Consider the following 25,854-nt stretch of genomic DNA (forward strand, 5'->3'; position numbering starts at 1 on the left):
TGTCAATGTGTGATACAATCAAGATAGTCGTAACCCAACAAAATATCACTAAGTTTTACCTATATTGAATAGATGTAAAAAAAAAAAATGAGGATGGCAAATGCCCCCACAATTACAGCATTAAGCCTGGAGTAGTGGTTACTGTTATTCTCTTTCTTGTAATTTTGAGTCAGGAAGATTGCCATGAGTTTGAATACAATAGAGTATTCATAGTAAGTTCCAGGCTAATCTTGGCTAAAAAGTGAAATTTTGTCAGAAATTTAACACACACACACACACACACACACACACACACACACACAAAATAAATAAATAAATAAATAAATAAATAAATAATAAATAAATAAATAAAAATGTTAAAATGAACACCATTAATAAGTGAGATCTAGGAATATCTAACACTTTCCATTAACATGTAAATGAGAAGGAAGCAGGGAGTACCAAACCTGCAACTTCTGAAAGTAGATGTGGTGGTTCAGTGGGTGTCATGGGAGAAATCAAGGAGTTCATGATCAGGAACACAGAGAGAACTCCAGGAAACAGCTCAAGCTTGCGCTGGAGTGAGAATGCCCATTCTAGGGGCACCAACTCAATCAATTCCCGAAGTGAACAGAGCAGTAAAGGAGAGGGAAACAGGATAACAGGGGAGGGGGCGTTGATAAGGTACAGGAAACATGGGGTAAGAGAAGAAATCCCACATCATAGTAGCCAATAAAGATTCTTCTAGAGCTTGTTGATTAACTGTGGCCCTAACACTATTAGGAGTCTTCACGTTCATTAGAACAATGACAACATATATAAATGGATTTACACGTAAACATTATTTTTAAAATATTCATGGAAAAACAAAGTTCTTTTTAATCCTAGTAATAAAACAGCATAAAATTTTAGATACTCCATAAACAACACAGGATATCTAATTATAAACATTGTGTTCTACCATAGATCTCCAGAGCACATTTACCTTACATAACAAATGTTTAACCGACCTGAACAGAAGCTGCTCATTTCTTTCTTCATCAGGTTCCTGGGAAGTGTTCTCATCTCTGATTCTGTGAGATTGACTGCACCAGCGACTTCATGCAAGTGGAACCAGGAGACATCTGCCATAACATTTAGTTTTGGACACTGTCGTCCAACTTCATCCATGCGACTGCGTAGAATTTCCTTCTTTAAATGTGCACTGATGGGCTGACATGGCAAATCTGACATCTATGTACTTTGGAAGTTTATTCAGCTTTCATGTGATTTTTGCATCAAGACAATACTGGCTTCATCAGCATGTTGGAAATGCCACACCACTGCTTTTTGATCTCTACTGTTATTTTTATTATTGTTTCCTCTTTATTATAGATTTCATCAAATTAAAGAGGAATAAATCCTCATCTGATTTGTGAATGCACATGTAATTCCGAGGCCACTAAATTTCAGTAACTTGGTTTTGCAGTCAGCTGCCACATTTCGATATAATTTCTGGCCAACGTGATGGAGTTCAGAATTTATCAGGGTCATACTTTGATCTCGTTTCCTATAACTCTTGGTGAAAAAGCAGCTGCTTCAAAGAACCATTGACTTCCTAAAGCAGGATACAAGAAGCAGAGCAGAGTTGGTGGCCCGACCACTGTTTACTGCTGAGATTACCAGGTTTACAAATACTGTTTATTGTCCACTATGTCTCTCCAACAAAGAGAGCAAAGCTGACTGAACTGCCCTGTGGCTCCCATTGACTTCCCATTTTGAAAGGTCTGAGTGATAACAACTCAAGCCAATAAAGGGCCCTAGCTTTTGTGTCTGAAGATCACCATTTCTTCTGATAAACGCTGTTCAGGTGCTTTGTTATTTGGTTCAGTTTCAGTGCACACAAGTGCTGTGTTTCAACACCTTTGTCAAGTTCTAAATTTTTTTTTGAGATTGCTTTTGAAAAGTATTTTTGTACTATAATACCAGAAAAGAGTCCCCTGGCTGATTTATATTAAAAAAGCATGGTTAATATATATTTACTGAACAGATTGCTGAATGAATGAACATATAAATCATTTTTCTATAACACAATTATAATAGGTCATGTAATTACATTTGTAAATAGTGGGGAAATTTTTAAGGATTTAAAAGATATTTATTTATTTGCTTATTCATTAATATGTACATAGGGCACTTACATGCCACAGAGGGTGTGCGTTGAGGTCAGAACACAACTTTGTTGAGTCAGTTCTCTATCCAAGGTTGTTGGACAGGCTTAAAGGGTTACGTGGGCAGTGGGTGGTGTGTTACCTAAGGACCCTAGGACCAGCCTAGCCTCCAGTACAGCTGTGGGGTTTGGAATTCCTAGATCCAGACTGTGGTTCAGTACAGCAGAAGTCTGCTTCTAAAGTTGTAGGCAAGGATATGTAACCCAGGAGATGGAGTGCTTCAACCTACCCTTAAGAGTAGTTTGTTTTGACCGAGGTGGAAGCAACCCTGTGACTTCACTGCCATCTCGGTTGATAAAGCCAGGTAACGTACACTCAAATGGCAGCCTGTAGTATAACATTCACCAAACAGTACTCTCTACATAAAAAGAAAAACAGCATAAGCTTTTATCATGCTTGCTTCAGATCTGGGGGGGGGGGGGAAGAGAAATGTGATTTTATAGATAGTAAAAAAAAAAAATTCAAGAGGTCAGAGAAACTCTAAGGCAGAGCAACTGATTCCCCTCTTTATTGTTTAGGCAACTATTTGATTTGGATTCCATGCACAGTTAGATTTAAAAAACAACAACAATGAAATCCCGATCTTTAGCTAGGATTGATCACTCAGACCTTCGTTCTCAGCATTCTAGAGGTTGAAGCTGAGAACTGGAGGCCCACCTGGGCTACAGAGCAAGTTCCAGGACTACACAGAGAAACCCTGTCTTGAAAACTGAAAAGAAAAATAAAGAAGAAAGAAAGAAAGAAAGAAAGAAAGAGAGAGAGAGAGAGAGAGAGAGAGAGAGAGAGAGAAAGGAAAGAAGGAAGGAAGGAAAGAAGGAAGGAAGGAAGGAAGGAAGGAAGGAAGGAAGGAAGGAAGGAAGGAAGGAAGTTTGTTTCCCCAGTGAGACTTCCTTGGAGAAAATTAAATTTGTGTTTAGTTTTCACTCAGAGATGAATTCATATCGATATAAATAATAAATTTTAAAGTAAAATTATAAACCCAATTAAGTGGGAGAAAAGACTTTTAATACATGATAATCAAGAAAGTGGGTATCTACTGTCAAAAATCAAACAAATAAACAACAAAGACATTGACCTAGTTCTTATGTATATCAAACATTGACTTAAAGATTTTATAAATTAATTTCAAATGTGAAACTATAAAACCCTTAGGAAAAGATATAAAATCTTTGGGCACAAGAAGAACATGAAAAGCCAGGCAGCAGTGGTGCATGCCTTTAAACCCAGCACCCAGGAGGCTGAGGCAGGTGGATCTCTGAAAGTCTGAGGCCAGCCTGGTCTACAGAATAAGTCCCAGGACAGGCTCCAAAGCTACACAAAGAAACCCTGTCTCGAAAAACCCAAAACAAACAAACAAAAATAAAAGAGCATGAATAGTATTCTTAGCCTTGACACAGAAAACACAAGAGAAGCAAAATATTTCATAAAGTGACTTCATATTTTGCAAAAGTGGATTTATTAAAAACTTAAGGTGATAAGAAAACAGATTACAAATTGGAAAAAAAGTATTTGCAAGACACATATTTTAAGTTGGGCTTTTAGCTGGACATATAAAATAATTTCAAACTTTAGCATTAAAAAATCCGAATAGATAATGGAAAATATTATATATAAGCAGGTATTTTAAAAATTGGAATTGAGATACCAAATAATTAGTGAAAAGTTATTCAAAACCATCACCTACTAGAAGTACACTAAAACCACAAGGAGACTATAATATTACCTATTATGTCAGCTGCATTTTAGAATGTAAATTTCATTGGTGTGGGTTCTTTGAGCACATTGATGGGCTTCGTGAGGACATACTCTGCCAAGAGTTTCTAGTATTTTTGACTATTTTTCACCCCCACACTTCCCTTTCATTCCCATAACTCCTCCTGCCTTTAGAATTCATTACATCAGATAGCTTTGGTTATAAATTCATACACATACATATGTTTTTATGATGCATATAATTGTAAATAAATAACCATATACAAATACAAAATACATATAAAAGTACATGTTTTTCTCAGTCTGCTTTTTTTTTCATTCAACAAAATGATCTTCATATGTACCACAGCATTTTTTAAAAATTCTATAATATTCTTAATTATGGCTAAATAAAACTCCATAGTACACTAATCTTCTCTCGTAATTCATATCCAGTATGATTCTACAACTTTGCTATCCTTAATAGCACTGTCTAGACATATGTGCAAATGTCCCTGTGGTGTTGATTTAGAAAGTCCTTTGGGTACCTGGAGGGGCAGATGCCCCTGGTTTAGGAGACAATGAAGGATTCCTGGGAGTTTTGAGTAAGCACAGTCTTTTTTCATTTTGTTTTTAAGCTTGTTGGATTATATTTCTGGAATGTTGTGAAAAGCTACTCTAGAACCTCAAAGATTGAATGCTTCATGTGTGTGTTTAGATTTTATTCATCTTCAGTTAATTTTAATTGTAATCTGTATGGCCAAGTTCTACACTCGGTTCTTGGCTTGTGAAGTTCCATCACTGCAGCACCATTTGGTGAACAGATTATACTGGTCCAACAGTTAATGTTCTTTTTGTCAAAATATTGCAGGACAGTGTTTGCAAGTGCAAGTGATTTTTTTTTAATGAATTCTTCTCTCATGCTTTGCATCCTAACAACAATTTTCCCACCCTCCAGTCCTCCTTATTACCTTCCACCTTCTTTCCCTCAGATCCATGCCTCTCCATATCCCTTCAGAAAAGAATGGGTCTCTCAGGAATATCAACCGAACATGGGAAAACAAGATGCAATAAGACTAGGCGTAAACCCTCATATCAAGGCTGGGCAAGGTAACTCAGTAGGAGGTAAAGGGTCCCCAAAGCAGGCAAAAGAGTCAGACACATACCATACTCCCACTGTTAGGAATCCCACAAGAACACCAAGCTACTCAACCATACCATATATGTGAGTGATCTCTCTGTGTCCTGTATTCTGTTTATATTCTGTGGCATTCTTTTTTACTCAGATTTGGCCTATGGTACACTATTTTGTTTGCTGCAGATTTCTAAGTTTTAAAGTCTGTTAGCACAGATACATAGCTTTCCTCCTTCAATTGGATGTTGGCTATTGTTTGTCTTCATACTGAGGTCATCCGCAATTCATTTTTATCAGCATTTTCTAGTTATCCTTATTTAGAACCTGTGTGCAGTTTGTTGCACTTACACCCAAGTACTTCTTGCTATAATTACTTCTTTGTCCAAGAAGGAGATTGTTTTATTCTTAGCAATTTTCCTTGAGGCACAATCATGTCAGTTGCAAGCAAAGACAAGTTTCCTTTATTTTTTGCCTTTAATAACCTTCATAATTTATTTGCATTTGTTGTATAAACTAGGACTTCCTTTACAATGCCAAAATTGAAATTGTGAGGAATTTTTTTCCTTTTTCAAATCCTATACAGAAACATTTAATATCTCATCATTTGTTATGTTACCATATCATTGATATTCTTTGCCATTTGGAAAAGTTTCCACTATTCTTGTTTTTGCTGAGAATTGTTTAATAAATTTTTGTTGTTTGCTTTTGATTTACTAATTTATTACGTCACGTTTTATCTTTAGCTTAATGTGATGATTATATACATTAGTTGCCATGCTATCTAAAACATCCCTCATTTCATTGTGGCATGAACATCTTTCTGTACACTTCTGTTTTTTCCAGGCTTTGTTTGTTTTCCTTCTTACTTATTTGTTTATTGTATCTATTGCAAATGGGATTGTTTTCGTGATTTCTTAGTTGATCTGTTAATTTGTTGTTCATTCTGCATAGAAGGTGCCATTCATTTCTCTTCATCTCTCTACACTATTGTGTTAAATTTAAATTTTCCTTCACATCCTTTAAAAATCTCTTCTAGCCAAGAGAAATCATTTTCTTGGTTATAATCCCCAAGACAACATGCTGTTTGTTATAGCTTTTTTTCTGTATTGTATTTCTAATTGTGAATTGCTTTGAGTAATAAATTCAAACAGTGACTTTTTCTGTTATTACCATTTATGAAATTACAAATTTGTAGCAAAATGGAAATATCATGTTAGGAGTTTAATAAACACTGTTGCACGTATGTGCATATGTATAAGTCACAGAACAATAAGACAAGAGGGACTCTCAAGAACATTGAATTGCTTATAAGCTTAGAAGTGTTGTATAGAATATTCTTCAAACTTTATATAGTTCTATGTAGTGAAATGCCTAGTGTTATACTATAGAAATGCAGTTAGCTATAAACAGTCATTATACATCATAGTATGTATTATAGTTAATTATCTTGCAGCTGTGACAAAATACAATTGATTACGGTACCTTGAGGAGGGGTTGTTTTGCCTGTCAGTTTGAGGCCCATTATTAAGATCATACTAATTTATTTTCACATTACTGTGATAACACTGAGAAAAGCAACTTTTTTGTATAACTATAGGTTCTCAATAAATATCTGGGTATAAAATTACAAAATGAATCTTGTTTGATGTTGGAGAAGACTGTCTTAGTGCTAACCTAGCCTGTGCCATTATTTATGTGACTGAAGTATAGCTTTCATTCTAGTACATTATTTTTAGGTTTTGTGGCCTGAATAAATAAATTAACCTAGATATTCTGAAGATTTATTTTAATTTATAATATTAAGCTAAGGAAAATGAGCAAACAATTGGACGAACATGCCCACACAATGCAAGCTGAATCTTTTAGATATGATTGCATGAAATTTCATTTACTTGCAAACTGATTATTTCTTCTTTTTTCTTTTCTTTTTATTAAGAGATTTTCTCTTCATTTTACATATCAACCACGGATTCCCCTGTCCTTTCTCCTCCCACTCCCAGCCTTCCCTCCCCAACCCATCCCCTATTCCTACTTCCTCCAAGGCAAGGTCTCCCCTGGGGAGTCAGCAGAGCCTGGTACATTCAGTTGAGGCAAGTCCAATCCTCTCCTCCCTGAGCCAACACTGAGCAAAGTGTTTCAGCATAGGCACTAGGTTCCAAAAAACTGGCTCATGCACTAAGGACAGGTCCCAGTCTCACTGCCTGGGGCCCCCCCTAAACAGTTCAAGATAAACAACTGTTCACTTTTCCAGAGGGCCTAGTCCAATTCCATGGGGGTTCCTCAGCTACTGGATATAGTTCATGTGTTTCCACTAGTTTGGTTAGTTGTCTCTGTACTTTTTCCAATCATGGTCTTGATATCTCTTCTCTCTCATTGATTGGGCTCCTGGAGCTCCACCTGGGGTTTGGCCATGGATCTCTGCATCTGCTTCCATCAGTTACTGGATGAGGGTTCTATCACGGCAGTTAGGATACTAGATGTAAAGCAAAGGATAACCAGACTGCAACTCACAGCTCAGGGGAGGCTAGCTAGTAAAGAGGACACTAGGAAAGACACAGGGATCACTCAGCAATGGAGAAATGGATGAGATCTACATGAGCAAACTGGGGGTGGGGTGGGGTAATGGAGAGCAATGGTTGGGGGAAAGAGAGCTTAGGGGAGTGGGAGGTCCTAGCTGGATTAGGAACAGAATGGGAGAACAAGGAAAGAGATACCATGATAAATGAGGACATCATGGAAATAGGAAGAATCAGAATGCTAGAGAGGTCCCCAGGAATCCACAAATCCATTATAGACTACTGACAATGGTCAAGAGGGTGCTGAGCTGACCTACTCTGGTGATCAGATGGCCAAACTGATTATTTCTGAAAACAATCTGGAAGCCCAAGCATCTAGTTACTCCAGCAGAGCTGATATTACAACAAAATCTCAAATAAGGATTTATTTATTTCAAAAATTAATAATTCATGTAAAGGATGAATTTGTTTCAATAGCTCACTAGTTTTCTTATGATCTGTAGTTAACCTTATAGTAAACCAAAGTAAAGAAGTCTGAAGAAGAACAACTAAACTGTAATCTACACAGCTGACTCAGTCATTGGAACAATGGAATATGGTAACTTCCATTTACTTTATGTTAATAGGACTTATTGTATAAGACAACAACCAATTTACCCAATTTGATAAATAAACTGATCTTTTAATGCCACACTATGACAAAATTACCTAATTATTGATGAAAACTTAATACCTTAAGACAAATATACCAAGCTAAATCTTAAAAACTTAAGTTTTTCTATATACCATGTAATATATTACACACACATGCATATATACACCATATATGTATCAAAGTCCCTATGCAAGAGAGAAAAAAAATGTAAGGAAAGTATGGGGGCCCACAGAGGTTCCCTAGTAAGGCCTTCCTCAAGGTCAGAGAGTCTGAGCTTGCTTTACCCAGCAGGGCTGCATAATAAGGATGATTTGGACAGGGGCGTGGTTGCCAGGTGTTTTGAAGGTTGTACACTTGGCTATACATTGTGCTTTGATCTTGAAAGGGGGAGGTCTTTTTGCCTCTCCCCTTGGTAGTGTATAAAAAGCCCATTAGAATAAGTCTTGAGATGGCTGGGTATTGACCCAGGGTTCTCACAAAATTATCCTGTGTCTCTGTCTTTCTTGTTTTCTCTGCCTATATTTCTATTTAATACTTCCTCATTTTTCTCTCCTCCCCCCAAGAACCCTTCAACAGATTGGAGCTGGATTCTGACAGGAAAGACACTTTTTCCACAAATCAATCATTTGGGGCCCAGAGTCTTGATTTTAGGATCACATCTCTCTGACATCAAAATCTATTTAAATTAAAAATTAAAATACAAAAGAATCTATATTCTCAGTGGGCATATTTTTTATAGCCTTTGCTTTGTACCATTATCCCATTGGAAAAACAAGTCTTTGTGCCTTTTTTTGGAAACATATCATATGTGTTGGTAATATTAATATATATATATACATATTATACATGATATAAATATATGTATATATATGATACGTACATACATACATACACACACACACATATATATATATAATGTGTATATGTGTGTGTGGAGGGTATATATATATTAATAAGTTACTCTTTAATTTCACCATGTAACAGTAGTGACAACATCTAATGTGGAATGTTTTGATTCAGTGGATTTAAGATTTAAATATTTATAAAATGTGTTTTAAACATTTTGCTGTACTAAATATATCATAGCACACAAGGAAATGCAGCCCTCCAACAAGTAAATAATGCATGATAATCATCCTCTTTTGTATTTCTCACAGACGGTGTCACACTATTTCTCAAATGAGTCATGATGGTTTTTCACTTTTAACTGTGTACCTAAACTATTTTTTAAGAAAAAAATCCATTTTTTTTGTTATTTTCAAGTTATTTTTCTTTCTTTTCCATAATGTGATACACATTGAAAATTATACTGTCTATAAAGATTTGAATTTTATCACCAAAAAGTAGCAAAATATTCATTCAATATGCCAGGCAGCCTTAGTAGTCTAAGTATTGATACCTTTATTTTGATAATTTTTTGCCCCTCCGTGGAAAGGTTTTAAACATGAAATGATTTGATTAAAAGGTCAATACACATACTTATTTATCCTATAACTTTAAGGCAAGTAGATGTTGATGTGTTTATTGATACCAACTATTCTTTCTTGGGAGAAACAAAAAGTAAACATTACCAGATTTGTATTTTATATCCATGAAACAAGATTAACTTAACCCAATAATTGATTAAACAGACCACCGCTAGCTTTTAAACATCTATGAATTATTATATTATGCATTCCCAGTAGAATGGTTTTATAACATCAGAACAATCAGTTCATAAGTTTTCCCTGATTTTCCTCTTTAGTCCTTTGAATCTCTTCCACACAAACCATCTGCATTCACTGCCTCGCCAATAAACAGCGCATTTTGTATTCCTTCAATGAAGAGTTGATGCTGAATTATTCTTTTTCACTATAAAATTTTATTAGTTATTTGGTAACTTTTGTACATTATGTTATGATCATATTCACTTTCAAGTTCTCTCTAAATACCCTTTCCCTGCCCACTCAACTTTGTGACCTTTACAAAAATATCCTGTGAGACTAAGTTGTGTTGCAGAAATGTTCTCAGATGTGTCATGTTCCTCTTAAGAAAGATCTACCTTACCTTGGACTACTAGAAACAGTGGAGAAGGTGCCTGAACTAAACTGGCTTACCCCAGTGATCAGATCAGTGAATACCCTCACTGTCATCGCAGAGCTTTTCTCCAATGACTGATGGAAGCAGATGGAGAGATCCACAGCCAAATACCAGGCAGAGCTCCAGGAGTCCAGTCAGACAAAGAAGGGATTCTATGAGCAAGAGCATCAGGATCGTAATGGGGAAACCTGCAGAAATGACCAAACCAAGCTAGTGGGAACTATGAAAGTTGGATCAATGGCTGTGGAGCCTGCATGGGACTGTGCTAGGCCCTCTGCATGGTGAGACAATTGTGTAGCTTGATCTGCTTGTGAGGCCCCCTGGTATTAGGATCAGAATCCATCCCTGGTGAGGAGGCTTTGTGGAGCCCACTACCTATGATGGGACACCTCCTGCAGCCTTGAGGCAGAGGGAAGCACTTGGACTTGCCTCTGCTGGATGTGCCTCCCCATGAGAGGCCTTGGCTTCTTGTGGGTGGGAGTGGGGGGTTGGTTGGGGGCGAGGAGGGGGGAAGGAAGAGGGAAGAGGGAATCTTTGATTGGTGTGTAAAATGAATGAAAAAATTTCTTAATAAAAAACAAAATGAAAAAGGAAAGAAAGAGGTCTACTTGCTAAGATTAGATTTTACTCTTAGAGAAAATCATGTTTTTGTATTTGTTTTCCAGCAACTAACAACTGAAAATCATCCACATCTAGGGGTTGGTTTATGTGCACAACTCCTATCTCAGTGTTGGTAATTGGTCTGGATTTGTGCTTGTTGTCTGTCTTAATCAGATTTCTATTGCTATGATAAAATACCATGAACAGAAACAGCATGTGAAAGAAATGGTTAATTTCATCTCCTAATTTATAATCCACCATGAAGTGAATTCAGAACAGGAACTCAAGGCAGGAACCTGGAGGCAGGAAAGGAAACAGCAGAGGTTATGGAGGAGCACCTCATACCTGCTTGATTCTCTTGATTTGCTTAGTCTTCCTTCTTACACAACCCAGGATCTCCCGTACATGAGTAGCTCTTGTTCCCAGTGAACTGAGTGCTCACATATGCATCATTAATTAAGAAAATGTTCTATAGACTTGCCTACAGTCTATTCTTTTGGAGAAATTTTCTCAATTGGGTTCACTTCTTCCCAGATGACTCTGGGTGATGTCAATTTGAAAATAAAAATCCAATCTCTAGCACACTGCTCCACCACTGTGAGTTCATATGTGATGCTGCTCTGCTATGCCATGAAGATAATGCTTAATTATTGTTGAAGTTCACTGACTTATCTCTTTTAAAAAGAAGAGAATCTTCTATTAATCACACACTTACCTCACTGAATTCTTAATACCCACTTTTTAGTCAACATTCTCAGATTGCTATGCTGAATTTCCCCCCATAAATCTATCATATTCTTCAAACAGCTTCAGAGATTTGAACTATTAGCCTTAAAATATCTAGTAAAAAATGATGCAAAGTCTCAAATAGCCAGTTATCAACTTACTTATCTTAATACCAAAAGTTAAGTGATAGGATACCTGGGAACCACCCCCCCCAAACTAGAGTGATTTTTCTGGTTGGGATTGTAGCTCAGGGATGGAGTATGTAACTTGCATGCATGAAGCCCTAGATTTTATATGGTAAAATATAACAAATTAAAGTGATGCTCTTTGCCTTAAAATAAATGAAGCAACAATGACTTATTAGCAAAACCTACAGTCAAGCCTTTGATTTTGTGTAAACTTGGTGTTTAACTGGCAGCATATTTTTACCGTTCTGTTTCCGAACCACTATCTCCCCTGAGCAATAAATCTTCAACTCATACTTTTTCTCTTGTCTTCCATATATCCTGCCAAAACCCTTTCAAATATCAGCTATCATAGATGTGAGAAGTGGTAGTCAAGCTATTAGGGAATATTTAGTGACTTTTGTGTTTTGTGACAAAACACTATAATCATAATGACTTAGAGAAGAATATTTTGTTTGGGCTTTGGTTCCAGAGGTACAAGAATCCAGTATGGCAGAGAAATCTGGCAGCAAGCCTCAGGCATGGTACTTAGAGAAGGAAGCTGAGAGTTCACATACTCAACCACAATAAAAAAGAAGGGAGAAAAAGTTTGAATTGGGATGAGGTTATGAACTCAAAAAGCTTGCCTCCAGTGATGCACTTCATCAAGCAAGTCCACGTCTCCTAAACGCTCTCACACAGCATCTCCCACAAACAGTTGGGAGACAAGTATTCTAATACTCACAAGACCACATCTTCTAAATCTCTCATACAGCACCTCCCACACACAGTTGGGAGACTTGTATTCTAATACCCACAAGGCCACACTCCCAAAACCTCTTGTACAGTACCCCCCACCCCAGCTGGGGGACAAGTATTCTAATAGCCAAGTCAACAGGGAAAATTAATCTCTCAAACCACCACAAGCAGAAAAGTCAGAAATGGTCTTGACCAGAACTGGAATAATAAAATAATTACCTGCCAGGTTAGATGTGCCCACCAGTGCAACAGTGTCAAGACTATTTATGATGGTAAACAATCACTCTCTTTTGAGGTCTGTTTTGAGGTCTGTTCCACCAAAGATATTAGTTCATTACTTTTTACTTAGCCTCAGGCAAATTCTTAGAACAAGGGTACAAAGCAGTCTCAGTTCCTAGCTTGTTGTTAATATTGTTTCCCTCTCAAACCTTTTAAAATGGGCTTATACTGTCTTCATAGCTCTCTGCACTGTCTTCTGGGCTTCTTCTAATATGGCCCACTAAGCCCTGCTTACAGTATGCAACCACATTTCTCTTCCAAAGTTCCAAGTTTTTTCCACATTCCTTCAAAAAGCATGATGATCAAGCAGTAGCCTGCTGCCTGGTACCTACTTCTTCACTAGCTTCTTTTATATTGTTTTGAAAAATACCATGTCCAAGGCAACTTATAAAAAGAAAGGTTTATTTGGGGCTTAAGGTTCCAGAGGGATAAGAGTCCATCATGGAAGGACAGCATGACACAAAGCAATGTATCAGGCTCTTGCCTGGAGTAGAAGTTGAGAGCTTACATATCAAACCACAAGCAGGAGTCAGAGAACCCACTGGAAATGGCACAAGTCTTTTGAAACCTCAAAATCAGCCCAAAGTAATACATCTCTTCTATCAAGGCCACACCTTCTAATTCTTCCCAAACAGTTTCACCAACTGGGGAAGCAAGTATTCAAAGATATGAGCCTTTTAGGCTATTCTCACTCAGACCACCAAAATGCTCATGGCTATGGAACACATAGAACTTATAGTAGAATATATTTTCACGTTATACATAATCTTCCTTCCAAATAGTTCTGTTTATGTGCATTGGTTCATACTGTTTCAAATCTTTGTCAGAGGAGCCTTTTTTGCAGAGTCTAGCAGTCGTGAAAGTCATGACTATTTCAAATGTTTAAAATAAGTGCTCAGTGACTGTGAGTGTTCAGCCACAGATGAAACATCTATTTCAGTCAAGAAATGTCACAGAATCTGGAAGGGGCTAATGTAATAGAAAGAATACAAGAAGGAACATTGTACAAGGCTGGCCTCCAGAAAGGACTTAGATGTTACATGAACAGTATCTGTGATTACCTTCACAAGACCTCTACAAGATCATGAGAATTGACAGTCCCAGCAGATGGAGTTGGGGCTCCTGATGCTTGATCCAGCAATGAGAAGCTATTAACTGATGAATATTAAAGGAGACAGTCACCTTTATTTGAGAGAGTGATAGCCATTAGAATGCTTCCCATGCCCCAGTGGATAATCCCACATTATTCCCACACTCACCCATCCACTCTTCACTCTCTCTCTCCATTTGATCCTCCCAGCTAGCCCTCAATCCATCCATAACAACCCATTCTAGGTTTTTCCTAGGGAGATCTATCTGCCATCCCCCAATCTGTCCCTTACTCTATACTTAACCTCTGTTGTTCTATGGATTGTAGCTCGGTTATCATTGAATTAAAAGCTGATATCCACATATAAGTGAATACATACCATGTTTGTCTTTCTGGGTCTGGGTTACATAACTCAGGATGACTTTTTTTTTCTAGGTTTGTGGTTTCATTTTTTAACAGCTGAATGATATTTCATTTTATAAGTATACTACATTTCTTTATCCATTCATTTGTTGAGGAATATCTAGGTTGTTTCTAATTTCTAGGTATTATGATAGAGAAGGCAATCTTGTGACTATGTAGAACCTTCATCCTTTTGTTAGTGTCTTTGTATAGGAAGTACTCTGCATACTACCAAAGGAGAAATGTAAACATGAACCCAGACCCAAAAATCTTTGATCCCCAATGACATACTGACTGCAAGATATACTAGGGCAGCTGGACGGTGGTGGCACATGCCTTTAATCTGAGCACTCGGGAAGCAGAGGCCAGCCTGGTCTACAAAGCAAGTGCCAGGAAAGGTGCAAAGCTATACAGAGGAACCCTGTCACGAAAAACCAAAAAAAAAATATACTAGGGCAATGGTGGCTCAAACTTTGTGTGAGTAACACACTAATATATGATTTGACTTAAGGACCACTCCGTGGATGTGAGCCTATAATGTACATTGCTTGGGTGATCAAGAACTCGAGACTAGATAGCCCAGGATCCTAGGGTAAAGCCAAATATTATTGTTCTAAACTAAACTAAACTAAACTAAACTAAACTAAGCTAAACAAAAATAATGTAGAAATAAAAAGACTCTTAATGGCATTTTGCTATACTCATAGATCAGTGCTTTGCTCAACCATCAGCATAAACTTCCTCCTTTAGCAAATGAGAACAAACACAGAGATTCCCCAGCTAGATATTATGCAGAGAGTGAGAGATTTTGGAATACTTAACACAAAATGGAAGATCTCCATCAAATTCATTTCCTCTAGGCTCTGGGAACTCTGCTGAAGAGGAGTTGAAAAGAAGGTAAGAACCTGAGAGAATAAAGGACACCAAGAAAACAAGGCCCTCTAAACCTACATGATCTTGCAGAGACGGAGGCAGCATATGGAAGGCCTGCACCAGTCTTCACCAGATCAAGTCCTATACTGAAAGGAGAGAACACAAGCTCCCTTCCATAATCTAGAAGCAATTTCCAACTGATAACCACTTGAAAATGAATTTTGTTTCCTCCAAGGGAGTCTTACTGGGGATACAACCTCTTTGGAGGTTCCTTATCTCATAATGTCATGTCAGGGTTTTTCCTTCATTGTATTATTTCTTATTTTATCTATTTTCCTTTTCTCTTTTTGTCTACAGGTCCTTTAATAGATACTATGGCTTCCATTGTTGTGCTTTTATGGAATTTCTTAGTATGTGAACAAATGTTTCTCTGTTTCTTGTGCCTTGTCTTGGACTCTTTCCCTTCTGTATGTTTTTATACTATTCAAAAGTCTTAGTTTTTGTTTTATCCCATTATACTTATTTAAATTTTATTATTATCCTCTAGAAGACTTTGTTTTCTAATGAGAGACAGAAAGGGGTGGATCCAGATGGATGGAAATGTGGGAAGAAACTGGAAAGAAGAAGGAAAACCACAATAAGTATATAGTATGTGAGAAAACAAAAAAATCTGGTTTTGACAAAAGAAAAATAAATAAAATATACTTGTAGCTTATTAAAATTGAAAATAAAAGAATACTAACCTACCAACCTGAATAAAATTTGGTTGATATGTATTTATCATGTGTAATTTGGCTAAATAACAACAAAGGAAAAGCAAGGTTTTTTCTGATGCAAATACCACACAAATAAAAGTTCATATGATACTATTTGTTTTTCTGTTAAGATTTTGGGTTATTTATTAGCACATAGAATATCTTAGCCAATTATTACCCATTCCTCTCTTCTGAGCAAAAGGTGATTTGAACTCTGTAGCATCAATAGTCTCCCTTTTCATTAACAAGTATTACACACCCCACTATTTACCATTAAATACATGAGCACAGTCTTACCTCCCTTATCTTTGTTTGCCCAGGTGCTCCTTTCCCTGAAATCTGCTTGAGTATTTGTCCCAACATCATTGCTGACTTCCATGTTGTCATATCCACAAGAAACACAAGATACAAGCTTGTTTTACTTGGGTGACATGCTTTAATATCTGACACCATTGACTACACGTTTCTGAAAATACTTCTTCATTGCTTCAATCCTGTTTGTATGATCTCTTATCCCAGGGGGAAGGCATTTACCTTAATCAGAATCATTACTCCATTTCTACTTGATTTCTGTTTGTCAGTAATAATGTTACATTATTTGAATTTTTCTTTAGATCTACTCCCTTTTTTGTGGATTTTTCCTGATGTGAAGTCTTTCTTGTATTCCTGTGTGTGTGTGTGTGTGTGTGTGTGTGTGTGTGTGTGTGTACGCACACATGTACATGTGTGGTGTGTTTCTGTGTATTTATCTAGGAGACATACATAGCTATTTAATCTTCATGTAAATATTCACGAAGCTACTTGATATTTTCACTTATATTTTGCAAACATAAATCAGAGGCTTTAGTTTCTCTCCATTCATTTTTAACCTGTCACATGCTTTTAGATTTGTGAGTCAAAAAAGATGACATTCTTCTTACATGTTCCATTTTTTTTTCAATCTAAATGAGAGGGCTGAATCACACTATGTGAGACACTTGTTAGAGAAATATGACTTACTAAATCAAAGGTTCTGCCTTTAAAATGCAAGATCTGAGATCTCAATAAGTCAACTGTAGAAAACTGTCTTATGGGTTATCTAAGTCAAAAGAAACATAAAAAGGCAATGAATGTCATAGAAGAGCAGCATAAGTAGAGTTCCATCCTCTTTATTCTGTTTGTTTTGAAGAGAAAATGGGCTTAAGACTATGCATTGGTTGGACCTTGAGAGAGAAAGTTATAAAAGATTAGTAGAAAGAAATTATTCATCTATTGTAACAGATAGCTGTTGGTACTATAGTTTTAAAAAGTAGTAGAAGGACTTGAGAGAAGAGCAATAGTTTGATGTAAATATATAAATTACATTCTGAGTGAAATAGTGCACACCTAAGTGTCTGTTGTATAATATATGCTAAAAGAATTTAATCATTTCTTCCTCTAAGACTTTAATGAATATCTATAGAATCTGTAAAATTTGGTACGTAGTAAAATTTAAATGGTAAATGGGTGGTATAGTAGATGGCTGGATATATAAACATATGTCTGGTTGAATGAGGGTATGTATGCAGTGATGATTTCATTAACTTATGAGAGCTTATATACTTTTAAATTACTAATGGATTAAAATGATCATTTACATTATTATGCATACTTAGGTTTGTTTGCTAAAATTGTCCAGCTATTCCTTTGATAATTTTCACGAATTTAAATATTTTTTTCAATTATGTATATAGACATGGGCACATGTGTACCACAGCATGTGGAGAAATGAGAGGACAAATTTGGGAGTTGGTTCCCTCTTTTCTCTGTGGGATCAAAGCTTTGAACTGAGATTCTATACTTATGGTCGCTTTTTGTGTCAACAGCAGCTGACTATCACATGCACTTTTATCAAGTCATTCCTAACTGAGCTAACTGCTCTGAGATGGTATCAACGTTCCTCACACATTCCTGCCATCAGCAGTGTTCTTTCTTCTGTCTTATATTTGGCTTAATATTTGAAAAAAATTAAGGTGGTGATTCCACTTAAAAAATAGCTTTGATTTCCATAAATACAAGTTTTTAAGTGCTTGAAATACTTCAGATACCCCATAAAGTAAGTCTGTTCTCTATTTATCATACACAGAGAAATATACTGCTTCTGTGATATATATTTTAACATGGTTTATTCATTTCTTTGCTGAAATATGCTAAATTACCAATACAAAGACCTCTACAATGAAAACTCCAAATCCCCAAAGAAAGAATTTGAAAAAAATGTAGAAAATGGAAAGATATCCCATGTTCGTAGATTAGTTAAATTAATATTGTGAAAATGACCATCATACAAAAAGCAATTTACAGATTCAGTGCAATCCGAATCAAAATAGCCATGGCATTCTTCACATAAGCAAACAAACAAAATCCCTAAAAATTCAAAAGGAAGTAGAACAATATTAATAAAATTGACATTTTATTAACCAACCTGCAAGTGCTATGCCATTTAGTATTCCATGAAAATGAAGAAAATCTCTTCTTACATATATTCTTTTCAGAATTTGTTGCCAGGTTCTGAGGTTTTGTTATTGTAGGCCTGAAATGATTTCCCTTTAATTACTTTACAGTTTCTTCATTGCACGATGTTGGGGTGCATTTCACACCATGGACACATGTATATTTTTGATGTGTTTCCTATAGCGTCTGTCATAGGTTCATACTTTCCCTACTTGTATTGAAGTTCTGAAATTTTTATGCTTTAATGCTATGTAACGTAAGTGGAGCTTTATCTACAAATGTTTATTATACATGATAAAGTAATTTAAAGAAATATTTGTTAAAGTGGCCCACTTTTCCCTGAAATATTGTAATGCCAATATCTGATATAAACTAAATATATCACATCAGTCAGACAGTGTGATGTGATATTCCAGATTTTGAACACAAATATTAAAACTGATAATTATAATATCAACAACAAATGCAGATACTTATGTGTAGGCTTTCTGCTTTGTTGAGTAGCCAGGGAGAATTCCACACAACTTTATGCCTGTTACTTAAAAGGACCATAACTTAAAATCAGATAATAGAAGGAAAATGACAATTTTATTGCCATAAATGTATTTTATATTAATATCTAGATGGATCACATGCTTTTTTCCCCAAATGCCTAGTCCTTTTGAACTCAGGATATTTAAAACTTTAGGCTAAGGGACAATGTAGCCAAATGAGTATAATATGTGTTATTTAATTCTAAAATTCTAGTAAGAAAAACATCTCTGTAGATAAAGTTGCCATGAAATTATTTTGAAATATTTTAAAAACTGTACTTTAAAGTGTGAATGTTTAAAACATAATTATAGCTCCTTATTCTTGTGAATGAATGGTATTATGAATGCTTCTTTTCATTTTCAGCCTTATAGTTACTCAGGAAGAGATGGAAAATAGCTGAAGTAATTTAAGTGATATACCTGCCTTAGTTACTTCCTCAGTCACAAATGATACTGAGTCACTAATTTGCCCTCTACAGTAGTCTATGAAATTCAAGAGAAAGACTACTGAGGTCTGGCTGAGACTTACATTTAGATCAATGAAGTCTTTAGAAGGAACTTCACAGAACAGCGGTCTACAGGACGTCCCTGTGTTCTGCTACAGGTTGGTGTGTTCTGCTCACTAAACAAATGCATCATAGTCCTTTTCAAAATGTGTTCCATCACATAGCTCCTAGCCATTTTGTATTATTCAGATATCATTCCGAATGAATATTTAAATGCCTAGCACAGAACACCATATCCATAGCTTCCTGTTTTAGTCACAGTTTAGAAAGAACCTGTAATGTTAGAAAAGGCCATTGTGTCCTCCTGTGCACTACCTCCAAATCGTTTGGCTTCAACCTTTTCTCTTTGTTCTCTGATGGTCTTACATGGTGAGCACACCTTTGCCCTAGTGATATTACCATCATCTTTTGTCTGTAACTGCAGATACATTTGGCTATCATGTCTTGTTACTTGTTCTGTATTTACCATTTCCTATACATTTTATTTTTTGTTGCCATACATTTTATTTTCCTTTTCTTTCACTTTATCATGTGCCCCTCATTCATGTCACAAGCCATCTCATCACATCTACCTCCTCTAGTCCACTTTAAATCCTCTACGTTTATGATCTCTTCTCAAACAGCAAACATTTTACATAACTCATCTCTCTCATTTCATATGTTCTCACAGACATCTAATGTAGAAATAGTTAACTGAAATCTCACCAGCTTCAGCAACAAGTTTCATTAAGTATCATTTAATATTTTTATAATAGTATAGATTGATTGATTATGGTTGGGGCAAAGCTGCTGTGGGCTGGTCTGTATGTCAAACGTGTTGCTGATTGCTCAATAAATAAATCACTGATTGGCCAGTGGCTAGGCAGGAAGTATAGGCGGGACAAGGAGGAGAATAAAGCTGGGAAGTGGAAGGCTGAGTCAGAGAGACACAGCCAGCCGCCACGATGACAAACAGCATGTGAAGATGCCAGTAAGCCAGGAGCCATGTGGCAAGGTATAGATTTATAGAAATGGATTAATTTAAGATGTAAGAACAGTTAGCAAGAAGCCTGCCACGGCCATACAGTTTGTAAGCAATATAAATCTCTGTGTTTACTTGGTTGGGTCTGAACTGCTGTGGTACTGGTGGGTGAGAGAGATTTGTCCTGACTGTGGGCCAGGCAGGAAAACTCAAGCTACACAAAGCTGTAACCATGAGTTTACCATTTGTCTCAGAGAAGACAAACTTAAGCAAAGCATGGTGGCTCTCTCACAAGAAAGGACAGGAACTTGCTAACATGACTGAAATCAGTGGAGAAGAATAGGAGGGAAGTGCACTTCAGTATGTCTGAGTTTCAAAATTTACTGCAAAAAGTTACAAAGGATGTGGAACCCATATTTAATCCATTCATGCTATTAACACATGTCTCAGTCTCTGTATTATGAAATTATCTTTTCCTGAGGAGCTGTTCCAATTACTTTGGGTTAGAGACTCTATCTTTTTCCATTCATGTTGTGCTGTATAGTATCTAGTAACAATTGCCAACTTTTTATTTTAAAACTCTTTTCAAAATTATATGTTAAAATCCAGTTAGTACAATTAAGTGACAGCAGTTAACAGCTGCTTCTATACCTTTTTTATATCTAATATGAAAATAAAGGATATTGTTAGGGGTAATATGTTTTTTTTTAAAAAAAACAACAAAAAATGATAGTTTCTCGTACTGAACTCTGCAGGGTGAAAGTGTAAGGGTGTATAATCATGTTCTATCAGTGTGCACTACAGAAGAACACAAGTGTCACTGGTACCTGAGCTTCTGGTTTTAAAAACCAGCTGTCCAAACTTGCTAATTTTCAATAGAGATTCTTTATTATTTAACTATAAAAATATGATGCTTACTGACATAGACTGTGATTTCCTCCCATTGCCTTCCTTCAGTATTCAGTTGAAAAAGAAAATGACGATGCCTACAATCTTGTAAAATATGATCTTCCCAACAAGGTTTTTTCATAGAAACTGACAGTATATTTCGAAGTTTGGTAAGATTTTTGATTATTCTACTTTACAAAAATCTAAGAATAAGAAATCAGAAAAATTATCTCTTGGGATGAAAAATATAGCCCAGCAGTTGCTTGTAGATCCTTTTCAAATGAAATGGACTTAATGCCAATATTATTAAGGAAGATTCATTTCAGAGTCAACAACTCACTTTCTTACCAGTCTAATCTACTGCTAGTATTTTATACTGTGGATATTGATTAAAATGTCTTCTTGTGACTTTAGCTAAAAGTGTAGATTTAGAAAAACATTTAATTATTTAAAATATTTGGTAAAATAATTAACACAGGGTTTTATATTTAGCAGACTTCTCTGTTAAACTTCTACTAATAATTTTGCAATAAAGTATACTTATTTTTAGATTTCTCTTTATATGTGATATTATTCATTAATAAAAATTATATGCTTATTATTAACAAAAGGAAAATGTATTTAATAATGTTATGCCTTGTAGTTATTTATTAAACTTTAAGCAGAATATTTACTTTTTTCTTAGTAAGTATTTCAAATAGTCTCATTTGTTGGCTAGAGTATCATTAATTGTCCTTGAATCTATTTTTATTTATTGCTATTACTTTTTTCACAATATATTTTCAAAACTATGTTTGTGATCAAAGACCCATGGGACGTCACAATAGTGTATTATGTATACAACTGTGGGATCAAGGTAAGGATGCATAAATATTCAGGCTTCAATGATAGTTGCAAGCCTGGAGTAAAAAGAAGATTTTTGCAGATACAGAAGTAGACAATATAGTCAGAGAATCAGATATTGTCCCTATGGGGCCTCAAACCAAGGAAGATTGGAAGAATCAAGTATCGGTTCTTCCATTGCAATGGACAGTGCCTGTCTTGCCAACATCTGTATCCTGTCCTAGTACAACTAGGTTTAGACTTCTGGATTCCAGAAAAAGGCAAGAATAAATTTTATGATGGTAATAATTTATTACAGAGGCCAGTGCTTGTTAATATAGTCTCAGCACATCATTTAAAACTATGAATAATCAGATTTTTTGCAACAAATTGGTGGAAGCATTCTGCAATTATTTTTATAGTTAGAAAAAAAACCATCATGAACACTTGTCATACATCTTTACTTCAGTCCTCTGATGCTATGACTCATAGGAAGAACATATGGAGGAGGATGGTATTTCTTAGTTAAAGAAAAATAAAAGGAATTGACAGGTGTCAAGAAAAGATAGGAGCATTCTTAAAATATTTGTTGCTCTTTTTAATGTCAATTACTACTATCTGAAATCTGAGTTCTTTTGGATCTTTAAAATTGCAAATAAAGGGGAAAACCAAAATCCGGCAACCAAAGACACAAGGTATGAAGAAGAAGAGAAACCTAAAGGCAAGGAGCGGGAGAAGGTCTGTGCTTGGCACACACTAGTTCTAACTCTGCTTAAGCCAGCAGGGTTGAAGATCACTAAGGAGCCGCAATGAAAACTTAAATCTTTCATCAGAAGGAAATTTCATTTACATTCTACTACTTTTAAAATGAATTTTGATGTAAGGAAATGTTTTTAGAACAAAATCATCAATTAAATTATTTCAATATTTCTGGTATTTCCATTAGCTGGTGTTCCTTCAGTTCCTATCATCTTATTTATTTTATCCAAATACTTTTTCAGGTTGACTTTGCTTTCTGCCACTCAAGCATTGATGGAAATGTAGCAATTTTCCAAGTGGATACTGGGTTGTGTTTTATAGAGCCTGTTGGTCTCTGTAATCTCCTAATTTTATTTTATTTTTATATGGACCTACAAAAGATTATACTGCTCAAGACATCTCACACTAAGGACACAGGACTAGGATGATTCAGTCTAGATCAAATACAAAAACCTCCTTCTTGCATTCTGGTATCTATGATACTAGAAATTACTCTGCAAGCTACCACAGGAAGGAAACAATAAATAGTTCTACCCTCCGTGATACCTATGAACCACAAACAATGATCAGCCTGGCAAGATACCTGTAAAGGTGCAGGATGCGGCACTCATGTGTTGGTGGTAACCAAGAGCTATCTAATTCAACTTAAGGCACACTTAACAAGAGGGAAGTCTTGCCTGGTACTATAAACAACCTGGGCAACAGTTTCACAGCTGCTAAAGTCCTGGAATCTTAGAAAAGAATCTATCACACCACCGTGCTACATCAGTGTAATTCCCTACTTCATTTCAAATCTTACCATTGTACTCACAGTTAACTTTAGCTGAAACCCCAATCGCAGAAGCTTCTCTACACTAAATGGGGGTCAACATGATTGTATTTTTTAAAAGTATGTGCCTCTACATCTTCCTTCCCTTCCTATTATTCTTTAATTTTTCTCATTTATCATTTATGTAGGGCCACTTATTTTGCTGAAACTTTTTTCTACTTTCAATCACATTTGGGAATTATGCTCTAGATAGCTGGCAATTTCTAATTTGTTTTAGTTTTAATCTTTGTGAAGCATATGAGGATGGATGTCTGTACTGACTTAATGGCAACAGAAGTAGTGGAAGTCAGTTTGTTAGTTTGTTTCTGTTTTACAACACATACACACACACACACACACACACACACACACACACACACACTTCAAAATCCTCTATGAAGTCTTGGGGTGAATAATAAAAAAGGAATCAGATGAGATAGAGAGAGGGAAGAACAAAAATGAAGAGAGAAATATCAATCAAAATGGTCACTAAAATCCAGTGTTTGAACTGTGTCATAACTAGATTTACTGTGTTTGATGTGAATTCTTTCACAAGTCATTTGTGAATCCTGCATATACTTTAGTTTCTTCCCACATTTCTGATATGATGTGTCTGCTTTTCTGGCCAATTTGACTAATATGACTACAGAAGTTGAAAAATGTTCTAGGAGGAAAATTCTTTGAAGTCATTTAGTGTAATCATCTGGAGTTTCATGGAGAAGATGATGAAAGTCAATAGCTGGTCCCAAATATCCTTGTTACCAGAACACCTGTGATGTCCCATAACACAGCTCTCAACGAGAGATCTCTGTTACCCTGGAGACTTGTTCTTATTCCTCTTCTCTATCTGGAGCACGTTCCTTTCTTTGGGATGTGTGAAATATAATATATGTTTCTGATGGAATTCGGGGGTAAATATTATTTTTGTGAGAAAATGATGGCAGAAATAAAACCATTGCTTGTGAAACTTTTTTTGTTACAAAAACCAAACATTTGACTGCATTGTGGTGATTCATAACACACATAGAAACAATGTGTGCTTTTGAGTCATTGGTTTTTATTATACTCATAAATCATAAGGACTAGAAATAAAGAGGATTCCTTATCCTTAGCTCTCTTTATTCCCTCAAGGAAAGACCTGGATGTTAAAGTCCTTCACATCTTTCTGTTCTTCTGATAAAGAGAGTTCTGGCTAGTCTCATCTATCTACTATCTCATACTCAGACTTTACAGAAATTATTTCAAGCCCAAGTCAATGGATATTTGTTCTCTGCATCATATTACACAAGTGAACACATGAAGGCAAATCTGAGTAGAAATCTGAACTGCTGTACATCTGTTGAGAATGGCTAACACAGAGACCCACAAACGGATAATATGAAAAGAGACAGACTGTGAAGCACTGAGTCAAAAACAGATTATCTTCATCAAACACTCCCCCTAGGTCTCTGAGATCTATTTTGAAGAGAGGGCACAAAGACTGTAAGAGACAGAGGTGATGGATGATTCCAAGGAGAAAATATTCTCCAGAAACAACAGAATTGATGCACATATGAACTTAAAGATTCTGTGGCAGCATGCACAGGACCTGAGTAGGTTCAACCCAGACACGGCCCAAAGACTGATATGGTGACAAGGTCATAGGGTCACACCCCTAAGCAAGAATCTATCTGCAAATGATACCCACAGGCAAAGGGAAAATCAGGAATCTCACTAGGTACATCAGTCACACACCAGGGCATGCCCTATATTCCATGCCCCCAAACAGTTGTCCAACACAAGGTAAACTCAATATTTTTAAGGAATTTTTGTTTCTTTTCCCTTTGTTTTGATATTCTTTCTCTTTTTGGTCTTTAGTTTGTTTGTTTCTATTTTTGTTTTTGTGATTTTTCTTTTGTTGTTGTTTCTTGTAATACACATATATATATTTGATGAAATTGATGTTTTAAGTTATTTTTTAAGAGAAAGAACATAAATTTGGATGGTTAGTTAGGTGGCAAAGCTCTAGGAGGATTATGGGGAGAGGAAATCATGAGCAAAAGATATTGAATGATATGTTTATTTGAGAATTACAAAAAAATAATTAAAAACATTTAAAAACAAGAATGAAATGATTCACTCTTTTAACAAAGTTGAGGGTCAAAGGCATCAGGTGAATAGGGAAGTCTTATGAAGGGCAATTGTTCTTGCT

This window comes from Peromyscus eremicus, chromosome 2 (assembly GCF_949786415.1).
Source record: "Peromyscus eremicus chromosome 2, PerEre_H2_v1, whole genome shotgun sequence".
Taxonomy (NCBI): Eukaryota; Metazoa; Chordata; class Mammalia; order Rodentia; family Cricetidae; genus Peromyscus; species Peromyscus eremicus.